This window comes from Oncorhynchus gorbuscha, linkage group LG14 (genome assembly GCF_021184085.1).
Source record: "Oncorhynchus gorbuscha isolate QuinsamMale2020 ecotype Even-year linkage group LG14, OgorEven_v1.0, whole genome shotgun sequence".
Lineage (NCBI taxonomy): Eukaryota > Metazoa > Chordata > Actinopteri > Salmoniformes > Salmonidae > Oncorhynchus > Oncorhynchus gorbuscha.
The window spans coordinates 74,773,062-74,794,481 of NC_060186.1; the positions used below are offsets into that span (position 1 = coordinate 74,773,062).

Below are 21,420 nucleotides of genomic sequence, written 5' to 3' on the forward strand. Positions count from 1 at the left end.
TATATTCTACTCGATCCATAGGCTTCATTCAGACTGTTTTGAAGTCGATACAACAGGCTATGATAGCTGAGGGTCATAGCTAGGTTCTGAACTGATATTTATTCCAACCATTTTAGGGTCCATACACAGATCGGATAACGTTTCATAGCTAGCTACACATCCATGGGCATACAGGTGTTTGTATACTCCACAAGCAAGAAAATGGCTAGATACGTTCAGCTGCATTGCATGGGAAATGTCCAGGCAAGCTTACAAAATTGTACATTCAATTTGTTGTAAATGCTTTCCTAGATTCTTTGCATCCAATATTTCACAAGACGAAAGCCAAGTTTGCTGGTTTTCTCAGTAGTCCCTTTACACCATTAAACAACCAGAACTACAATCCATAAAGCTACCGAGGTGGTTAATGTCAGCTAGTTTGCTATTGAGCGATTTTCGTAAATAAACGATTACGCATATGTCAAAGTTAACGTAGATTAACTAAGATTATTTTTTTGCATGACTCGTGTAATTACTTACATTCCATCGTAGTATTTTTATTTTCCCTCTTTGCAGAAGAAAATCACCAGCGATGGGTCCATGATCTTGGGAACTGCTTTTGACTCTTCACTCTCCCGCTTCTCATAGGCTCCTCTTGAAATATAATATTTGATACATTTATCTTTGTACGTAAGACTCAGCGGTATGACGTAGATGCAAAGTAAACCGCAGAGTGAGTCAAATGTCCGCAACAACTAATAGCGTTGAAGCGCGAGGCTAAACTTTTACGCTGTTTTTGTTTCCACACGTTATGAACCAGTGCACATGTGCCGATACTGTGTGAGAGAGGTCTCACATCTCGCTCATTGTAATATCTTCCTTGCCCCTAATGTCCACGTAATTCCGCCGAGTCTACCTTTCAAAGATGTGCAAAACACATTTCTGCATATTGGATTTTCATGGGTTTGACACACAGGTATTTTAAATGTATAGTTCAGAATTGTTATCAGAAAATAAGAGGCACTCTTTTTGGGAACGACAGATACAATTTGAGTAGTGCTGTCTTTTACTGGCCAGAGGTGTCACCTCGTAGATAACCTCTGAACTTCATCTTAAATGTTTTCACAGTATCTCTGCCACAGTACTCTTCCCTGCCGCTGGAGGGCCCAGCAGACAGACTGATTGGAAAACAAACAGCACAATATCTCGATATTCTATGTCTGGCTTGAATATGGGTACAAGGCAATAATACCATGGTACACTCATTGTTGTGTACTTGCTACAACCCTGTACTCCTACAATACATATATTATAAACTGATGCTGGACAGTTTTTTTGTTAATACTGCAGCTGAACCACTCACTAAATCAAATCTAATTTTATTTGTCACATACACATGGTTAGCAGATGTTAATGCGAGTGTAGCGAAATGCTTGTGCTTCTAGTTCCGACAATGCAGTGATAACCAACAAGTAATCTAACTAACAATTCCAAAACTACTGTCTTATACACAGTGTAAGGGGATAAAGAATATGTACATAAGGATATATGAATGAGTGATGGTACAGAGCAGCATACAGTAGATGGTATCGAGTACAGTATATACATATGAGATGACTGTGTAGACAAAGTAAACAAAGTGGCATAGTTAGTGGCTAGTGATAAATGTATTACATAAGGATGCAGTCGATGATGTAGAGTACAGTATATACGTATGCATATGAGATGAATAATGTAGGGTAAGTAACATATAAGGTAGCATTGTTTAAAGTGGCTAGTGATATATTTACATTTCCCATCAATTCCCTTTATTAAAGTGGCTGGAGTTGGGTCAGTGTCAATGACAGTTGACAGTTTGTATTCCTCCACCACCCGGTTGATTTCTTCCTTTATCAACAATTCCAGCCTCAGACACCCAGTGGAGATTGAAGGTATCCTTCAGACTGGTTATATCCACAAATTGACACTCCAGTAATCCACATCTGTGTGCATTTTTATTTTTTAAATGAGTCAAACTGATGCTCCAATTTAGACCAGTCCCAGATCTACTGCTGTGTTGCCAATGTCCTCCCATCGTCGACCATAGGAGTTGTCAAGACTGTCAAACAAACTGATCTGGGACCAGGCTAGTGAAGATATGCTCCAACTGTCCATTGTCATTTCTGAATTAGATTTCCTAAACCTGAGACAGGGATTAAATTAGACATACCGTCAGAGCCTCAGCAGGACTTTCTTGATCTGCACTAGACCGAACATTTGAGTCATTTAGCAGACGCTCTTATCCAGAGCAACTTACAGGCGCAATTAGGGTTAAGTGCCTTGCTCAAGGGCACATCAACAGATTTTTCATGTAGTTGGCTCAGGGAATCGAATCAGCTTATCGAATCAGCGACCTTTCGGTTACCGGCCCAACACTCTTAACTGCTAGGCTCCCACCCCTTATTATCTATACAGAAAACACCAAACAATTCAATCTACACATATATTTCAAATAAAGAAATGCAACAATTTTACAAATACACTTAATGATCATAGATATGTCTGGCTTAGCTTATGTTTTTTAAATTTTATATATATAATATTTACATTTCAGTCATTTAATAGACAGTCTTAGCCAGAGTGACTTACAGTTGTGAATGAATACATTGACTTTTTCCCATACGGGTCCCCAATGGGAATCAAACCCACATCTTGGCGAAGGCAGGCGCCGTGCTCTACCAGCTGAGCCACATGATACAATATCCTCCAGTGTACATGGAATCATCCACAGCGGTGGAATAATGGGTCTTCTGGCTTGTGGTCGATAACATTCTGGATAACCCTTGTAGGTAGACTGAGGTAAACAGTAATTGTAGGATGTGTAAGTATTCTCTTCACCCCAACTCTGGTAGATTTCCTTGAATAAGCAGTAAATGAACATTAACATAATGGAATGGACCCATAGAAAAATACAAACTCTGCAAGGTCGCCGACAAAATGATACGGATAATATTTATGCCAGGCCCAAAAACAGGGACTCCTGCAAACTCCAAGCCAATACACCCGGATGAGTCGAGACAGAAAAACAGTGAGAAAATGACCATCGAAGCCTCGATAGTCTAATAATGTCTATTGTACCTTGAAGGAGTCCAGAAGGTTCTTCCATTCTATATTGGACACCCGTCACCACATAACTGGACAGCTTGGACTTTTCCTGAATGGTAAATAAAAAGTTGTTGTTGATGTTTGCCCAGCCCATGATACTTAAGCAATAAGGCCCGTGGGGGTGTGGTATATGGCCAATATACCACGGCTAAGGACAGTTCTTTGTGGCGTGCCTGGATACAACCCTTAGCCATTGAATATTGGCAATATACCACAAACCCCTGAGGTGCCTTATTGCTATTATAAACTTGTTTCTGATGTATTTAGCAATCAGCATTCAGGGCTCAAACCACCCAGTTTATAATGAGAGTTTTGCCCAGTTTGAGCAACATTCTCTGTGTTGGTGTGCTCCTTGAAGTTAGGATTATGTCCACTATCAGAGGAATCTCTGGATCATTCTGAGGTTCAGAAAGCGAAGGTATGTGAAGAAATATAGGAAAGCGTTTTGAAATGTTGTACACATGAATTACATAGAATTGAATACAAAACTTACAGGATCGGCTGGCTTGCTCATCGCCCTGGTCATGACTAATGATATCAAGATGGATATCTTTCGAGCCACAAAACTCAGTATCTGAGGGAAATGCTGTAGAATAAAGGAAGAGGAGGAGGCGGTGTCATCTTACTGTGGATATAGGCCAGCGTTTCCTAAACTCGGTGCACTTTCTGGTTTTTCCCTACACAGCTGATTCAAATCATCAAAGCTTAATGGTTAGTTGAATCAGCTGTGTAGTGCTAGGAAAAAAAAAAAAAAAAACGTGCACCACGCTTGAGGAAACCCTGCTACAGACCATGCAGTATACAGTATGCAAATTAACTGTATATTAACCTGTATATATTTTTTTACCAAGCCTGAAATGGCCCTTGTTGCCTCAACTATCAGCTCTGCTGTTTCTGACACATTCCAACAGGCTTGGCAGCAGCTGGTCTCAGGTCTGTGACTGGGAAGACATGTCAATGATAGGCCTAGATTCATTTATTTTCAGGAAATTGTTTACAAACTGAAATTTGCATGTCATTGCATACTGCTGAATGATGACGTGTGGTTAAACTAATATTGTATAGTGGGTTATTTAAGTAATTATGCCAGAGAAGCCGGTGTTTGGAGGATATATTGGCACGGGTGTTGTTAGGCCCGAGACAACGTTTTTTTTTGACTGGGATGACGAGACAGTAGATTGCGCAGTCAAATAGAACAGAGTAAATAGGCATTTTAACGGCTGGTGGTAACTTGTGGATTATAAACTGGGTGGTTCGAGACCTGAATGCTTATTGGCTGACAGCTGTGGTATATCAGACCGTATACCACGGGTATGACAAAAGATTTTTTTTTACTGCTCTAATTACGTTGGTAACCAGTTTATAATAACAATGAGGCACCTCTGGGGTTTGTGGTATATGACAAATATACCACGGCTAAGGGCTTTATCCAGGCACTAAGAACAGCCCTTAGCTGTGGTATATTGGTCATATACCACACCCCCTCTGGCCTTATTGCTTGAATAGACACTGTCTGGAATGTGGTTTTAACCAATCAGCATTCAGAATTAGACCCACCCGTTGTATAAATACTCGAACATTCTAATGCAGAACGGGGGATTCTCCCCTCATTGTTAGAGATAGTTCCAACAATTTGGAAAGTCCCATCTTGCAGTGTAGGCTCAGCCGCAGGGGGACCATCCTCATTTGACAGAATATACATGCTGTCACGAAAATAAAATAAAAAACATTTAGATGAATACGTATCAACAGTTGGATAACTTTCTTTCTTTTCGTCCACCATGTCTCCTGTTGCTGTGGAAACGCTTTGAGGTTGCTAACATCGCCTCAGCCAATGAAATAAGTTCATTTGCAAAAGGGAGCACTGCATCTTGCTCAGATAAATTGTAAAATAGACATGATAAAAAATACATTGTATGGGTTCAATGAATATTTCATATTATATCAAATGCAATGCAGAAATGTTTTTATTTTCTATTTTACACAGGCTATTTGGTGGAGTTTTGGGCAGAAGATGGCTCTATTCTCCAGTTAGTGTAAAAATATAATGAAATACATTTTTTCAGTCATATATTTAAACTCTCCCCATGACTTCTAGGCTAGCTTTTAGCTCGCTGTTGTGTCCTATCAAAAATGCCTTCATCAGTTGTCTTCCACCCTGATTTTGTTTGGTGATTTAGGCTTAGTGCAGGATGTCTTCCTCAGCTGTGTGGTGGTAAATTTGACCAACCATTCAGGGTCTTCCTCCAAAACTCACCTCAACTAGTCTTGTAAACTACTCTGTTTAGTGTTGATATGAATGTAATTCACAATAGGACAGGTGATTGTAGGACATTATACAGTATGTGCAATGTAGACACACACACACACACACACACACACACACACACACACACACACACACACACACACACACACACACACACACACACACACACACACACACACACACACACACACACACACACACACACACACACACACACACACACACACACACACACACACACACACCTGTAGCAGCACAGGACAACAACAGGGTTAGTGCTGACATGGAAACTTCCAAAGCACTTCACATATTTATAGAGCTGACACTATGTGACAAACTGTCGGCACGACCTCATCTGCCTTCAAACTGCCCCACTCCCTACTACAGGTCCCTCTCTCAGCACACTGTAAAACACAACCACACAACGGAATGCCGGTCAATGACAACACACTGTAAAACACAGTTACACACACACGTCACCTGGTAGTAAATTGTAACACACATTCACAAAATGGCAGTAGATGGCAAATTGTTTAGCTATTTGAATTGAGAATTCAGTTATAATTAAAATAAGTAATAATGCAGATAAAACACTATAATTCATACTTATTTTCACCTTTTTCAAATTGCATGACTTACTCATGCTCCAACCTCACGTGGTCATTCTTTAGAGCGTACTCAACAACAGGGATGTAAAGTACTTTAAGTAAAAATACTTTAAAGTACTACATAAGTCGTTTTTTGGGGGGGTATCTACTTTACTTTACTATTTATATTTTTGTGACAACTTTTACTTTTACTTCACTACGTTCCTAAAGAAAATAATGTACTTTTTACTCCATACATTTTCCCTGACATCCAAAAGTACTCATTACATTTTGACAGGAAAATGGTCCAATTCAGAAACTTATCGAGAGAACATTCCTGGTCATCCCTACTGCCTCTGGTCTGGAGGACTCACTAAACACAGAACATTCCTGGTCATCCCTTCTGCCTCTGGTCTGGAGGACTCACTAAACACAGAACATCCCTGGTCATCCCTACTGTCTCTGGTCTGGAGGACTCACTAAACACAGAACATCCCTGGTCATCCCTACTGTCTCTGGTCTGGAGGACTCACTAAACACAGAACATCCCTGGTCATCCCCTGGTCTGGTCCCTAAACACAGAACATACCTGGTCATCCCTACTGCCTCTGGTCTGGAGGACTCACTAAACACAGAACATTCCTGGTCATCCCTACTGTCTCTGGTCTGGAGGACTCACTAAACACAGAACATTCCTGGTCATCCCTACTGCCTCTGGTCTGGAGGACTCACTAAACACAGAACATCCCTGGTCATCCCTACTGTCTCTGGTCTGGAGGACTCACTAAACACAGAACATTCCTGGTCATCCCTACTGTGTGCTCCTGGTGATCCATAAATGACAAAAACAAGAAAATCGTGCCGTCTGGTTTGCTTAATATAAGGAATTTAAAATGATTTACTTTCGATACTTAAGTATATTTTTGCTATTACATTTACTTTTGATACATGAGTATATTTAAAATCAAATATTTTTAGACTTTTACTCAAGTAGTATTTCACTGTGTGACGTTTACTTTTACTTGAGCCATTTTCTATGAAGGTATCTTCACTTTTTACTCAAGTATGACAATTGAGTACTTTTCCCACCACGGCTCAACAAGATGTCCAACTGCATCTAAATTCTGTCTCAGAGAGTATAGAGCTCTTAAGTAGTCAATATAATCTCACCTCTAGAGTCTGTCAGGGGCCTCAGGAAACAGAGAGAATTGATGGTGCCATGGCTTACTACCACTCCTCTGCAGACAGCTACTGTCTGTCAGTGATTTACAGTGAGAAACACACATGGATTTGAGTAATATTTCTATTGCTGTTCTGGAGTGATATGCCTCTCACGGTGCATTCTGTCTACTGCTGCACTGCCAGCAGCTGTTAGAGACGGCACGTGGGCACACACATCCCATCACATAGCGTTAAGGACAGGGGACAACTGAGAATTACAATTAGCCTGCTGTCAAGGATCTCCATTTTGTTTCTCCCTCAGTGTCATTCAGTTCAGTAGTATTGTTTGTTGTTGTTTTTATGACACAGAGAACATTTCTTTGAAAACAGTAAAACAGATAAGCAGTTTGTCTAAAGCCATGGATCCTTCCCCGCAGTTGCTCTCAGTCTCTCAGTCTCTCAGTCCCAGTAACCAAACAACAGGTGTGAAGTCAAAATGTTGCCGTGAACTGAACATGTGCTGGTGGCCCTAAAATACAATGCAAGTCCTTTGCAATGAATGTGGGCCATCCAAATGGGCCATCATATACAAATGGGCCATCAAATGGGCCATCATATACAAATGGGCCATCATGGGGTGGCAGGGTAGCCTAGTGGTTAGACCGGTGGACTAGCAACTGGAAGGTTGCAAGTTCAAACCCCTGAGCTGACAAGGTACAAATCTGTCATTCTGCCCCTGAACAGGCAGTTAACCCACTGTTCCTAGGCTGTCATTGAAAATAAGAATTTGTTCTTAACTGACTTGCCTAGTAAAATAAAAAAATAAAAACCACCACTACAAGTGAGAGACTGTATACCTTTAGCTTGATTTTTCACTTAAATTGACTTTTTTGTTATCACACTGCTAGGCTGCACAAGCCTGTGATGGATAAAGACGTCGTTTTGAATGGTAAACAAAAATCACGTCTACCAAGTTGAAGTGCATTTTAAAAAGCATTTGTGGTCAATGGAACAGCTGCCTACTGGGATGACTACCCATTGCTGATGGGGGTTGAGGCACACACACACACACACACACACACACACACACACACACACACACACACACACACACACACACACACACACACACACACACACACACACACACACACACACACACACACACACACACACACCAAGGCATACACAGTGCTGGGGGGTTGACCAAGGCAGGCCAGGCAGCTGTCAGAAACAGACACAGGCAGACAAATCCTGGGCCGCCTGCTTCACCTTATAAGGAAGAAGGTCCCCCAAAAGTATGACCAGGTCTCAGACCTATTCTGTTAACCTGGTCAACTCTTACTGGGCTTGGGGTCACCTAGTTATCCTGGTCAACTCTCACTGGGCTTGGCGTCACCTGGTTATCCTGGTCAACTCTCACTGGACTTGGGGTCACCTGGTTATCCTGGTCAACTCTCACTGGGCTTGGGGTCACCTGGTTATCCTGGTCAACTCTCACTGGGTTTGGGGTCACCTGGTTATCCTGGTCAACTCTCACTGGGCTTGGGGTCACCTGGTTATCCTGGTCAACTCTCACTGGGCTTGGGGTCACCTGGTTATCCTGGTCAACTCTCACTGGGCTTAGGGTCACCTGGTTATCCTGGTCAACTCTCACTGGGCTTGGGGTCACCTGGTTATCCTGGTCAACTCTCACTGGACTTGGGGTCACCTGGTTATCCTGGTCAACTCTCACTGGGCTTGGGGTCACCTGGTTATCCTGGTCAACTCTCACTGGGCTTGGGGTCACCTGGTTATCCTGGTCAACTCTCACTGGGCTTGGGGTCACCTGGTTATCCTGGTCAACTCTCACTGGGCTTGGGGTCACCTGGTTATCCTGGTCAACTCTCACTGGGCTTGGGGTCACCTGGTTATCCTGGTCAACTCTCACTGGGCTTGGGGTCACCTGGTTATCCTGGTCAACTCTCACTGGGCTTGGGGTCACCTGGTTATCCTGGTCAACTCTCACTGGGCTTGGGGTCACCTGGTTATCCTGGTCAACTCTCACTGGGCTTGGGGTCACCTGGTTATCCTGGTCAACTCTCACTGGGCTTGGGGTCACCTGGTTATCCTGGTCAACTCTCACTGGGCTTGGGGTCACCTGGTTATCCTGGTCAACTCTCACTGGGCTTGGGGTCACCTGGTTATGAACAACTTGATGGGTAACCAGCGTGATTTATTTTCCATTTCCACCGCTGATGGTAACAAAATATGATATTTGTTCTCCACTTTATTAGAATGATGTTGGTTTTGAATTGTTTATTTGTTGTTAATCTGTTGTTCTACCTCAGTGTTCTGCTTTATGTACAGTGCCTTGCGAAAGTATTCGGCCCCCTTGAACTTTGCGACCTTTTGCCACATTTCAGGCTTCAAACATAAAGATATAAAACTGTATTTTTTTGTGAAGAATCAACAACAAGTGGGACACAATCATGAAGTGGAACGACATTTATTGGATATTTCAAACTTTTTTAACAAATCAAAAACTGAAAAATTGGGCGTGCAAAATTATTCAGCCCCCTTAAGTTAATACTTTGTAGCGCCACCTTTTGCTGCGATTACAGCTGTAAGTCGCTTGGGGTATGTCTCTATCAGTTTTGCACATCGAGAGAGTGAATTTTTTTTCCCATTCCTCCTTGCAAAACAGCTTGAGCTCAGTGAGGTTGGATGGAGAGCATTTGTGAACAGCAGTTTTCAGTTCTTTCCACAGATTCTCAATTGGATTCAGGTCTGGACTTTGACTTGGCCATTCTAACACCTGGATATGTTTATTTTTTAACAATTCCATTGTAGATTTTGCTTTATGTTTTGGATCATTGTCTTGTTGGAAGACAAATCTCCGTCCCAGTCTCAGGTCTTTTGCAGACTCCATCAGGTTTTCTTCCAGAATGGTCCTGTATTTGGCTCCATCCATCTTCCCATCAATTTTAACCATTTTCCCTGTCCCTGCTAAAGAAAAGCAGGCCCAAACCATGATGCTGCCACCACCATGTTTGACAGTGGGGATAGGGTTTTCAGGGTGATGAGCTGTGTTGCTTTTACGCCAAACATAACGTTTTGCATTGTTGCCAAAAAGTTCAATTTTGGTTTCATCTGACCAGAGCACCTTCTTCCACATGTTTGGTGTGTCTCCCAGGTGGCTTGTGGCAAACTTTAAACGACACTTTTTATGGATATCTTTAATAAATGGCTTTCTTCTTGCCACTCTTCCATAAAGGCCAGATTTGTGCAATATACGACTGATTGTTGTCTATGGACAGAGTCTCCCACCTCAGCTGTAGATCTCTGCAGTTCATCCAGAGTGATCATGGGCCTCTTGGCTGCATCTCTGATCAGTCTTCTCCTTGTATGAGCTGAAAGTTTAGAGGGACGGCCAGGTCTTGGTAGATTTGCAGTGGTCTGATACTCCTTCCATTTCAATATTATCGCTTGCACAGTGCTCCTTGGGATGTTTAAAGCTTGGGAAATCTTTTTGTATCCAAATCTGGCTTTAAACTTCTTCACAACAGTATCTTGGACCTGCCTAGTGTGTTCATTGTTCTTCATGATGCTCTCTGCGCTTTTAACGGACCTCTGAGACTATCACAGTGCAGGTGCATTTATACGGAGACTTGATTACACAGGTGGATTGTATTTATCATTATTAGTCATTTAGGTCAACATTGGATCATTCAGAGATCCTCACTGAACTTCTGGAGAGAGTTTGCTGCACTGAAAGTAAAGGGGCTGAATAATTTTGCACGCCCAATTTTTCAGTTTTTGATTTGTTAAAAAGGTTTGAAATATCCAATAAATGTCGTTCCACTTCATGATTGTGTCCCACTTGTTGTTGATTCTTCACAAAAAAATACAGTTTTATATCTTTATGTTTGAAGCCTGAAATGTGGCAAAAGGTCGCAAAGTTCTAGGGGGCCGAATACTTTCGCAAGGCACTGTATGCATGACAGTTCATGTTGTTGAATGTCTGAAATGTTTCCTATGTTTGTCAAGGAAGGATTAAACATGGAGGTCAAAGCTGGAAGTGTTGATGGACTCGAGGGCCAAATGAATCAGAGGACACATGCAGTATTTCCACCACTACTTAGTGGTGAGTTAGCGTTCAAATCTTAAAACAAATCAAAAAACACTGTCAAAAGTTCTTCATAATTGCTTTTTAGGGAGGCGCTCTTTGAGTTCAAACTGAAACCGTTGACCCTATGAAGAGACAGTTACTGTATTTATTTTTCAGATCATCCCTCCTCCACTCTACTATTCGTCTCCCTCCTCCACTCTACTATTCTCCTTCCTCCTCCACTCTACTATTCTCCTTCCTCCTCTACTCTACTATTCTCCTCCCTCCTCCACTCTACTCTTCTCCTCCCTCCTCCACTCTACTATTCTCCTTCCTACACTCGACTATTCTCCTCCCTCCTCCACTCTACTATTCTCCTCCCTCCTCCACTCTACTATTCTCCTTCCTCCTCCACTCTACTATTCTCCTCCCTCCTCCACTCTACTATTCTCCTCCCTCCTCCACTCTACTCTTCTCCTCACTCCTCCACTCTACTATTCTCCTTCCTCCTCCACTCTACTATTCTCCTTCCTCCTCCACTCTACTATCCTCCTCCAATCTACTATTCTCCTTCCTCCTCCACTCTACTATTCTCCTCCCTCCTCCACTCTACTATTCTCCTCCCTCCTGCACTCTACTATTCTCCTCCCTCCTCCACTCTACTATTCTCCTTCCTCCTCCACTCTACTATTTTCCTCCCTCCTCCACTCTACTATTCTCCTCCCTCCTCCACTCTACTATTCTCCTCCCTCCTCCCTCATCCCTGCTTCACTTTACTATTCTCCTTCCTCCTCCACTTTACTATTCTCCTCCCTCCTCCACTCTACTATTCTCCTTCCTCCTCCACTCTACTATTTTCCTCCCTCCTCCACTCTACTATTCTCCTCCCTCCTCCACTCTACTATTCTCCTCCCTCCTCCCTCATCCCTGCTCCACTTTACTATTCTCCTTCCTCCTCCACTTTACTATTCTCCTTCCTCCTCCACTCTACTATTCTCCTTCCTCCTCCACTCTACTATTTTCCTCCCTCCTCCACTCTACTATTCTCCTCCCTCCTCCACTCTACTATTCTCCTCCCTCCTCCCTCCTCCACTTTACTATTCTCCTTCCTCCTCCACTCTACTATTCTCCTTCCTCCTCCACTCTACTATTCTCCTTCCTCCTCCACTCTACTATTTTCCTCCCTCCTCCACTCTACTATTCTCCTCCCTCCTCCACTCTACTATTCTCCTCCCTCCTCCACTCTACTATTCTCCTTCCTCCTCCCTCATTCTCCCTCCTCCACTCTACTATTCTCCTTCCTCCTCCACTCTACTATTCTCCTTCCTCCTCCACTCTACTATTCTCCTTCCTCCTCCACTCTACTATTCTCCTCCCTCCTCCACTCTACTATTCTCCTCCCTCCTCCACTCTACTATTCTCCTCCCTCCTCCACTCTACTATTCTCCTCCCTCCTCCCTCATCCCTGCTCCACTTTACTATTTTCCTCCCTCCTCCACTCTACTATTCTCCTCCCTCCTCCACTCTACTATTCTCCTCCCTCCTCCCTCATCCCTGCTCCACTTTACTATTCTCCTTCCTCCTCCACTCTACTATTCTCCTTCCTCCTCCACTCTACTATTCTCCTCCCTCCTCCACTCTACTATTCTCCTCCCTCCTCCACTCTACTATTCTCCTTCCTCCTCCACTCTACTATTCTCCTTCCTCCTCCACTCTACTATTCTCCTTCCTCCTCCACTCTACTATTCTCCTTCCTCCTCCACTCTACTATTCTCTACTATTCTCCTTCCTCCTCCACTCTACTATTCTCCTCCCTCCTCCACTTTACTATTCTCCTCCCTCCTCCATTCTACTATTCTCCTCCCTCCTCCACTCTACTATTCTCTTCCCTCACTGACAGCTGCATGAACACTCTAGTGTACAAGGGAATCCTGAAGACCTGCATCTGCTGTGTTAACCCCCAGTAAATATACCCCTTACCCTCTCCACAGCACATCATCCAGTAAATATAGCCTCTCCACAGCACCACATCCAGTAAATATATCCCCTACGACACTGTTTCTGCATCCCAATGGCACCCTATCCACTATGTAGTACACTACATAGAGAATAGAGTGCTATTGGGACACAGCCACTGAGTTGAGAAAATGATCACATATAATCCTGATGGGACAAGGGAAACCTAGTCAGTTGCACAACTGAATGCTTTCAACCGAAATGTGTCTTCCACATTTAACCCCTCAGAGAGATGCAGAAGGTTGCCTTAATCGACATCATCAGCGCCCGAGGAGCAGTTGTTGTTGGGGGATATCTGCCTTGCTCAAGGGTAGATCGGCAGATTTTATCCCCCCACCTTCCTGGCTCGGGGATTCGAACCAGCGATCTTTTGGTTACTGGCCCAATGCTCTCAAACGTTAGGCTACCTGCCACACAATCAGGGAAGTGTAAATGCCTCCAAAACCTCGTAGTGTTGGGTCACCAGCTGAAACGGGACATAGTGTAAGACACCACACTTCGCCATCCATCCATCTCCCCCTTTTGATGGCTGGTGGGCGGGCGGAGGTGTAGCACACGCTGTCATATGACAGTATTGTTTCTAACAGGACTTGTGTTCTGTGAAGAGATCCACCAGGAACTTCCTCAATACAGGCCATTTGGAAAGTATTCAGACCCTTTCAATTTTTACACATTTTGTTACATTACAGCCTTATTTTAAAATGGATTGAATTAAAAGATGTCCTCATCAATCTGCACGCAATACCCCATAATGATTTCACAATACCCCATAATGATTTCACAATACCCCATAATGATTTCACAATACCCCATAATGATTTCACAACACCCCATAATGATTTCACAACACCCCATAATGATTTCACAATACCCCATAATGATTTCACAATACCCCATAATGATTTCACAATACCCCATAATGATTTCACAACACCCCATAATGATTTCACAACACCCCATAATGATTTCACAATACCCCATAATGATTTCACAATACCCCATAATGATTTCACCCCATAATGATTTCACAACACCCCATAATGATTTCACCCCATAATGATTTCACCCCATAATGATTTCACAATACCCCATAATGATTTCACAATACCCCATAATGATTTCACAATACCCCATAATGATTTCACAATACCCCATAATGATTTCACAATACCCCATAATGATTTCACAATAGCCCATAATGATTTCACAATACCCCATAATGATTTCACAATACCCCATAGTGATTTCACAATACCCCATAATGATTTCACAACATAATGATTTCACAATAGCCCATAATGATTTCACAATACCCCATAATGATTTCACAATAGCCCATAATGATTTCACAATAGCCCATAATGATTTCACAATACCCCATAATGATTTCACAACACCCCATAATGATTTCACAATAGCCCATAATGATTTCACAATACCCCATAGTGACAAAGTGAAAACAGTTTTTTATACCTTATTTAAATAAGTATTCAGACCCTTTGCTTTGAGACTCAAACATTAAGCTCAGGTGCATCCTTTTTCCATTGATCATCCTTGAGATGTTTCTACAACTTGATTGGAGTCCACCTGTGGTAAATTCAATTGATTGGACATAATTTGGAAAGGCACACATCTGTCTAAATAAGGTCCCACAGTTGACAGTGCATGTCAGAGCAAAAACCAAGCCATGAGGTCAAAGGAATTGTCCGTAGAGTTCTGAGACAGGATCGTGTCGAGGCACCGATCTGGGGAAGGGTATCAAGAACATTTCTGCAGCATTGAAGGTCCCCAAGAACACAGTGGCCTCCATCATTCTTATATGGAAGAAGTTTGGAACCACCAAGACTCTTCCTAGAGCTGGCCACCCGGCCAAACTGAGCAATCGGGGGAGAAGGGCCTTCAATGCTGACCAAGAACCCAATGGTCACTATGAAAGAACTCCAGAATTCCTCTGTAGAGATGAGAGAACCTTCCAGAAGGACAACCATCTCTGCAGCACTCTACGAATCATGCCTTTATGGTAGTGGCCAGACAGAAGCTAATCCTCAGTAAAAGGCAAATGACAGCTCGCTTGAAGTTTGCCAAAAGGCACCTAAATGACTCTCAGACCATGAGAAACAAGATTCTCTGGTCTGATGAAACCAAGATTGAACTCTTTGGCCTGAATGCCAAGCATCACATCTGGAGGAAACCTGGCAGCATCCCTACGGTGGAGCATGGTGGTGGCATCGTCATGCTGTGGGGATGTTTTTCAGCGGCAGGGACTGGAAAACTAGTCTGGATCGAGGGAAAGACGAATGGAGCAAAGTACAGATTGATCCTTGATGAAAACCTGCTCAAGGACAATGACTCTACGCACACAGCCAAGACAATACTGGAGTGGCTTCGGGACACGTCTCTGAATGTCCTTGAGTGGCCCAGCCAGAGCCCGGACTTGAACCCAATCTAACATCTCTGCAGAGACCTGAAAATAGCTGTGCAGCGACGCTCTCCATCCAACATGACAGAGGTTGAGAGGATCTGCAGAGAAGAATGGGAGAAACTCCCCAAATACAGATGTGCCAAGCTTGTAGTGTCACACCCAAGAAGACTCAAGGCAGTAATCGCTGCCAACGGTGCTTCAACAAAGTCCTGAGTAAAGGGTCTGAATACTAATGTAAATGTGATATTTCAGTTTTTTATTTTTAATACATTTGCAAAAATGTCTAAACACCTGTTTTCCATTGTGGGCTATTGTGTGGGGAGAAAAAAATAATATTTTCATCCATTTTAGAATAAGGCTGTAACGTACCAATGTGGAAATAGTCAAGGGGTCTGAATACTTTCCGAATGCAATGTATGTATTTCATCCAGAACTTATTCTCCAATATTAGGTTTAATTTATTTGCACCAAAGAAAAGAAGTGATAAACAGCGATGCAGATAAAAACAGAATGCAGGTTGGAACGCAAAGGGCTCAATATAGATACAAGAACCCTTGAAGGAAGTTTTTGGTGTGAAACACGTGTCTTCTTTAAAGGCTGAGAATAGGCCATAATGAGTAGGTTATCTAAAGATACTCCCTTTGAGGTGCATCAACAGTACACGTACAGCAGCTACAAATGGAATAAATCAAATCAAATGTATTTATATAGCCCTTCGTACATCAGCTGATATCTCAAAGTGCTGTACAGAAACCCAGCCTAAAACCCCAAACAGCAAGCAATGCAGGTGTAGAAGCACGGTGGCTAGGAAAAACTCCCTAAAGAGAATACCGCATTCCTATTGGACCTTACTGGGCCAAGACTCTCTCTATATATATAAAAAAAACTCTGTCTCCTGATAGGACACAAAGCCAGACTGTATGTGGGCATGGAGGGAAAACCCTCTCTGTCACCCCAAAGAGGGAGGTGACGAAAAAGGAGTTGTGGCAGAGGACGTTACCTCCAGGAGCTTACACAATGTGCAGCTGCCGACACCTGTTACCCAGCATGCCCCTAAAAGGACAGAGAGGCGCCAATCAGAGCAAAGTTAGCGCCCGGCTGCTGCCACAGGCTGTCCCCAAGACCCGCAGAGCCAAGCCGAGCAGACGGTCTGAACTGTGGACCCTCTCTCTCTCCCTCTCTCGGTCTCTCTCTCTCTCTCTCTCTTCTCTCTCTCTCTCTCTCTCTCTCTCTGTCTCTTCTCTCTCTCTCTCTCTCTCTCTCTCTCTCTCTCTCTCTCTCTCTCTCTCTCTCTCTCTCTCTCTCTCTCTCTCTCTCTCTCTCTCTCTCTCTCTCTCTCTCTCTCTGTCTCTCTCCCTGCCTGCCCCCCCTCTCTCTCTCTCTCTCTCTCTCTCCCTGCCTCTCTCTCTCTCTCTCTCTCTCTCCTCTCTCTCTCTGACCCCCCTCTCTAACTTCTCCCCTGACCCCCTCTCTTAACTTCTAACCCCCTTCCCACCCCCTCTGTCACTTTCTTAACCCCCCCAGCTGTCTGGCATGTTTCTGGCTCTTCACTCTCAAACATACCACAACGGCTCTTGGCTGGAAAATGTACACAGGCACTATCCCACCACAGACACTATCCCACCACAGACACTATCCCACCACAGGCACTATCCCACCACAGGCACTATCCCACCACAGGCACTATCCCACCACAGGCACTATCCAGACACTATCCCACTACAGACACTATCCCACCACAGGCACTATCCCACCACAGACACTATCCCACCACAGACACTATCCCACCACAGACACTATCCCACCACAGGCACTATCCCACCACAGGCACTATCCCACTACAGGCACTATCCCACCACAGACACTATCCCACCACAGACACTATCCCACCACAGACTGGAATGCCCCTCAAACCACTTCTTAACGAGACGCCCCAGGGGGTCTAAAGTTACACCCCCACCGCCTACCCCCCTCCCTCTGACAAACACCCCCATCTGAGCTTAGTCATATTAACGTGACTGTCTCACTGGGTCATGGACAGGAGGACAGTTTCAGTGAATGGAGCTGAGATTTCAAGCTTCAAGTTTCATTTAGGCTATGTAAATACCATACAGGGCCTGTGTTAAGTTGTGACTTCAATATTTCACTCCGTGTTGGGATGAGATGACAACCGGTAGAGCGATATTGGATGATTGACGCGAATAAATCATGTTGTGATTGTCTGTTATGATGTGGGACAAGGTAAACAAATCACATGCCCTTCGTCAACAACAACAGATCTGCCGGATCAATAAGCTCCTGTCATATTCAGCGACAAACCTTGTAGGTTTATTTGAGACGTTCATATGCAAAAGAAAAAGGATCAACATTCTCAATGTATGCTTTAGTCATTTATAATCGTTATAAATATCCAAATCTCTATGCAAATGATGTAAAACATGCAGATGAATTGTCTTTCCTCTCCATTATAACACAATAACAAACCGGATAGATCTGATATAACAGTAGACTGTTTTCTCTCCCCAAATCACAAAAGGCCAGAAATTCAGTTTTATTGCATTGTCTGAGCTAATCGTCTTCCTCCTTTTATAAAAGTCAAACGTCAGAATGAAAGAGAACTATTTCACATCAATCAGTTAACACCTACTTCATCATGACCCAACTATAATCAACCATAACACAATAATGGAAAGAAATCTAGAAATAATCCCTTTCACTTCCCTCTGCCAATCATTCCTTATTTTTGTACCAGTCGGACACCCAGTCAGGCAGTCAGGCAGTCAGGCAGTCAGGCAGTCAGGCAGTCAGGCGGTGCTAGAACCCTCCGTCTCCTAGGTAACAACACTCTGTTTTAGATGTCGTCCCGTCAGGAAGGAGGCCTCTGAGTGACACGGGATAGACTTTCTAGTGAACCGTTATCTAGAAGTTCTTATTTGGGCTTGTATAAACTCTTGGTCCCGCCTCCAGGCTCCAGGCCGCTGGTCCTGGGACAAGGGGGCATATTTAAGGGACACCTCTCACCCTCATCCTTTATCCCAGTGGAAACTCCAGTCTTGGCGTACAACTTGGTGAGTGTCTTCTTTTGCTTTGTTCATGGGGTACTTACTGCCCTGTAACACTGTTTCTCTAGTGGACTCAGTACTGTCTATAGCACTGTTTCTCTAGTGGACTCAGTACTGTCTATAACACTGTTTCTCTAGTGGACTCAGTACTGTCTATAACACTGTTTCTCTAGTGGACTCAGTACTGTCTATAACACTGTTTCTCTAGTGGACTCAGTACTGTCTATAACACTGTTTCTCTAGTGGACTCAGTACTGTCTATAACACTGTTTCTCTAGTGGACTCAGTACTGTCTATAACACTGTTTCTCTAGTGGACTCAGTACTGTCTATAACACTGTTTCTCTACTGGACTCAGTACTGTCTATAACACTGTTTCTCTAGTGGACTCAGTACTGTCTATAACACTGTTTCTCTACTAGACTCAGTACTGTCTATAACACTGTTTCTCTAGTGGACTCAGTACTGTCTATAACACTGTTTCTCTAGTGGACTCAGTACTGTCTATAACACTGTTTCTCTACTAGACTCAGTACTGTCTATAACACTGTTTCTCTCTCTACTGGACTCAGTACTGTCTATAACACTGTTTCTCTACTGGACTCAGTACTGTCTATAACACTGTTTCTCTCTCTACTGGACTCAGTACTGTCTATAACACTGTTTCTCTACTGGACTCAGTACTGTCTATAACACTGTTTCTCTAGTGGACTCAGTACTGTCTATAACACTGTTTCTCTACTGGACTCAGTACTGTCTATAACACTGTTTCTCTACTGGACTCAGTACTGTCTATAACACTGTTTCTCTACTGGACTCAGTACTGTCTATAACACTGTTTCTCTACTGGACTCAGTACTGTCTATAACACTGTTTCTCTACTGGACTCAGTACTGTCTATAACACTGTTTCTCTCTCTAGTGGACTCAGTACTGTCTATAACACTGTTTCTCTAGTGGACTCAGTACTGTCTATAACACTCAGTTTTCTGTTTCTCTAGTGGACTCAGTACTGTCTATAACACTGTTTCACTGTTTCTCTAGTGGACTCAGTACTGTCTATAACACTGTTTTTCTCTAGTGGACTCAGTACTGTCTATAACACTGTTTCTCTACTGGACTCAGTACTGTCTATAACACTGTTTCTCTACTGGACTCAGTACTGTCTATAACACTGTTTCTCTACTGGACTCAGTACTGTCTATAACACTGTTTCTCTACTGGACTCAGTACTGTCTATAACACTGTTTCTCTACTGGACTCAGTACTGTCTATAACACTGTTTCTCTACTGGACTCAGTACTGTCTATAACACTGTTTCTCTACTGGACTCAGTACTGTCTATAACACTGTTTCTCTACTGGACTCAGTACTGTCTATAACACTGTTTCTCTACTGGACTCAGTACTGTCTATAACACTGTTTCTCTACTGGACTCAGTACTGTCTATAACACTGTTTCTCTACTGGACTCAGTACTGTCTATAACTCACTGTCTTAACTCTGTTTCTCTACTGGACTCAGTACTGTCTATAACACTGTTTCTCTACTGGACTCAGTACTGTCTATAACACTGTTTCTCTACTGGACTCAGTACTGTCTATAACACTGTTTCTCTACTGGACTCAGTACTGTCTATAACACTGTTTCTCTACTGGACTCAGTACTGTCTATAACACTGTTTCTCTACTGGACTCAGTACTGTCTATAACACTGTTTCTCTACTGGACTCAGTACTGTCTATAACACTGTTTCTCTACTGGACTCAGTACTGTCTATAACACTGTTTCTCTACTGGACTCAGTACTGTCTATAACACTGTTTCTCTCTCTACTGGACTCAGTACTGTCTATAACACTGTTTCTCTAGTGGACTCAGTACTGTCTATAACACTGTTTCTCTACTGGACTCAGTACTGTCTATAACACTGTTTCTCTAGTGGACTCAGTACTGTCTATAACACTGTTTCTCTCTCTAGTGGACTCAGTACTGTCTATAACACTGTTTCTCTAGTGGACTCAGTACTGTCTATAACACTGTTTCTCTAGTGGACTCAGTACTGTCTATAACACTGTTTCTCTCTCTAGTGGACTCAGTACTGTCTATAACACTGTTTCTCTAGTGGACTCAGTACTGTCTATAACACTGTTTCTCTACTGGACTCAGTACTGTCTATAACACTGTTTCTCTACTGGACTCAGTACTGTCTATAACACTGTTTCTCTACTGGACTCAGTACTGTCTATAACACTGTTTCTCTACTGGACTCAGTACTGTCTATAACACTGTTTCTCTACTGGACTCAGTACTGTCTATAACACTGTTTCTCTACTGGACTCAGTACTGTCTATAACACTGTTTCTCTACTACTCAGTACTGTCTATAACACTGTTTCTCTACTGGACTCAGTACTGTCTATAACACTGTTTCTCTACTGGACTCAGTACTGTCTATAACACTGTTTCTCTACTGGACTCAGTACTGTCTATAACACTGTTTCTCTATAACACTGTTTCTCTACTGGACTCAGTACTGTCTATAACACTGTTTCTCTACTGGACTCAGTACTGTCTATAACACTGTTTCTCTACTGGACTCAGTACTGTCTATAACACTGTTTCTCTACTGGACTCAGTACTGTCTATAACACTGTTTCTCTACTGGACTCAGTACTGTCTATAACACTGTTTCTC

The 21,420-nt window shown here is 43.0% G+C and overlaps 1 protein-coding gene and 1 long non-coding RNA gene across 2 annotated transcripts in view; one reads left to right on the forward strand and one right to left on the reverse strand.

The window, feature by feature from the left end:
* Positions 1 to 1,886: 1,886 nt before the first annotated feature.
* Positions 1,887 to 3,662, reverse strand: LOC123995938. Its single transcript, XR_006831911.1, has 3 exons — positions 3,617 to 3,662; positions 3,097 to 3,172; positions 1,887 to 2,875 (listed from the first exon to the last, which is right to left on the reverse strand). It is a non-coding gene; the product is annotated as an uncharacterized LOC123995938 (long non-coding RNA).
* A 14,955-nt stretch (positions 3,663 to 18,617) lies between these two features.
* The window catches only part of actc1a (actin alpha cardiac muscle 1a), a 48,786-nt gene continuing 45,983 nt past the window's right edge, over positions 18,618 to 21,420 (forward strand). The window contains exon 1 of the mRNA XM_046298978.1: positions 18,618 to 18,736. The gene's annotated coding sequence lies outside the window, so the exon portion shown is untranslated. The remainder of the gene's footprint in view (positions 18,737 to 21,420) is intronic.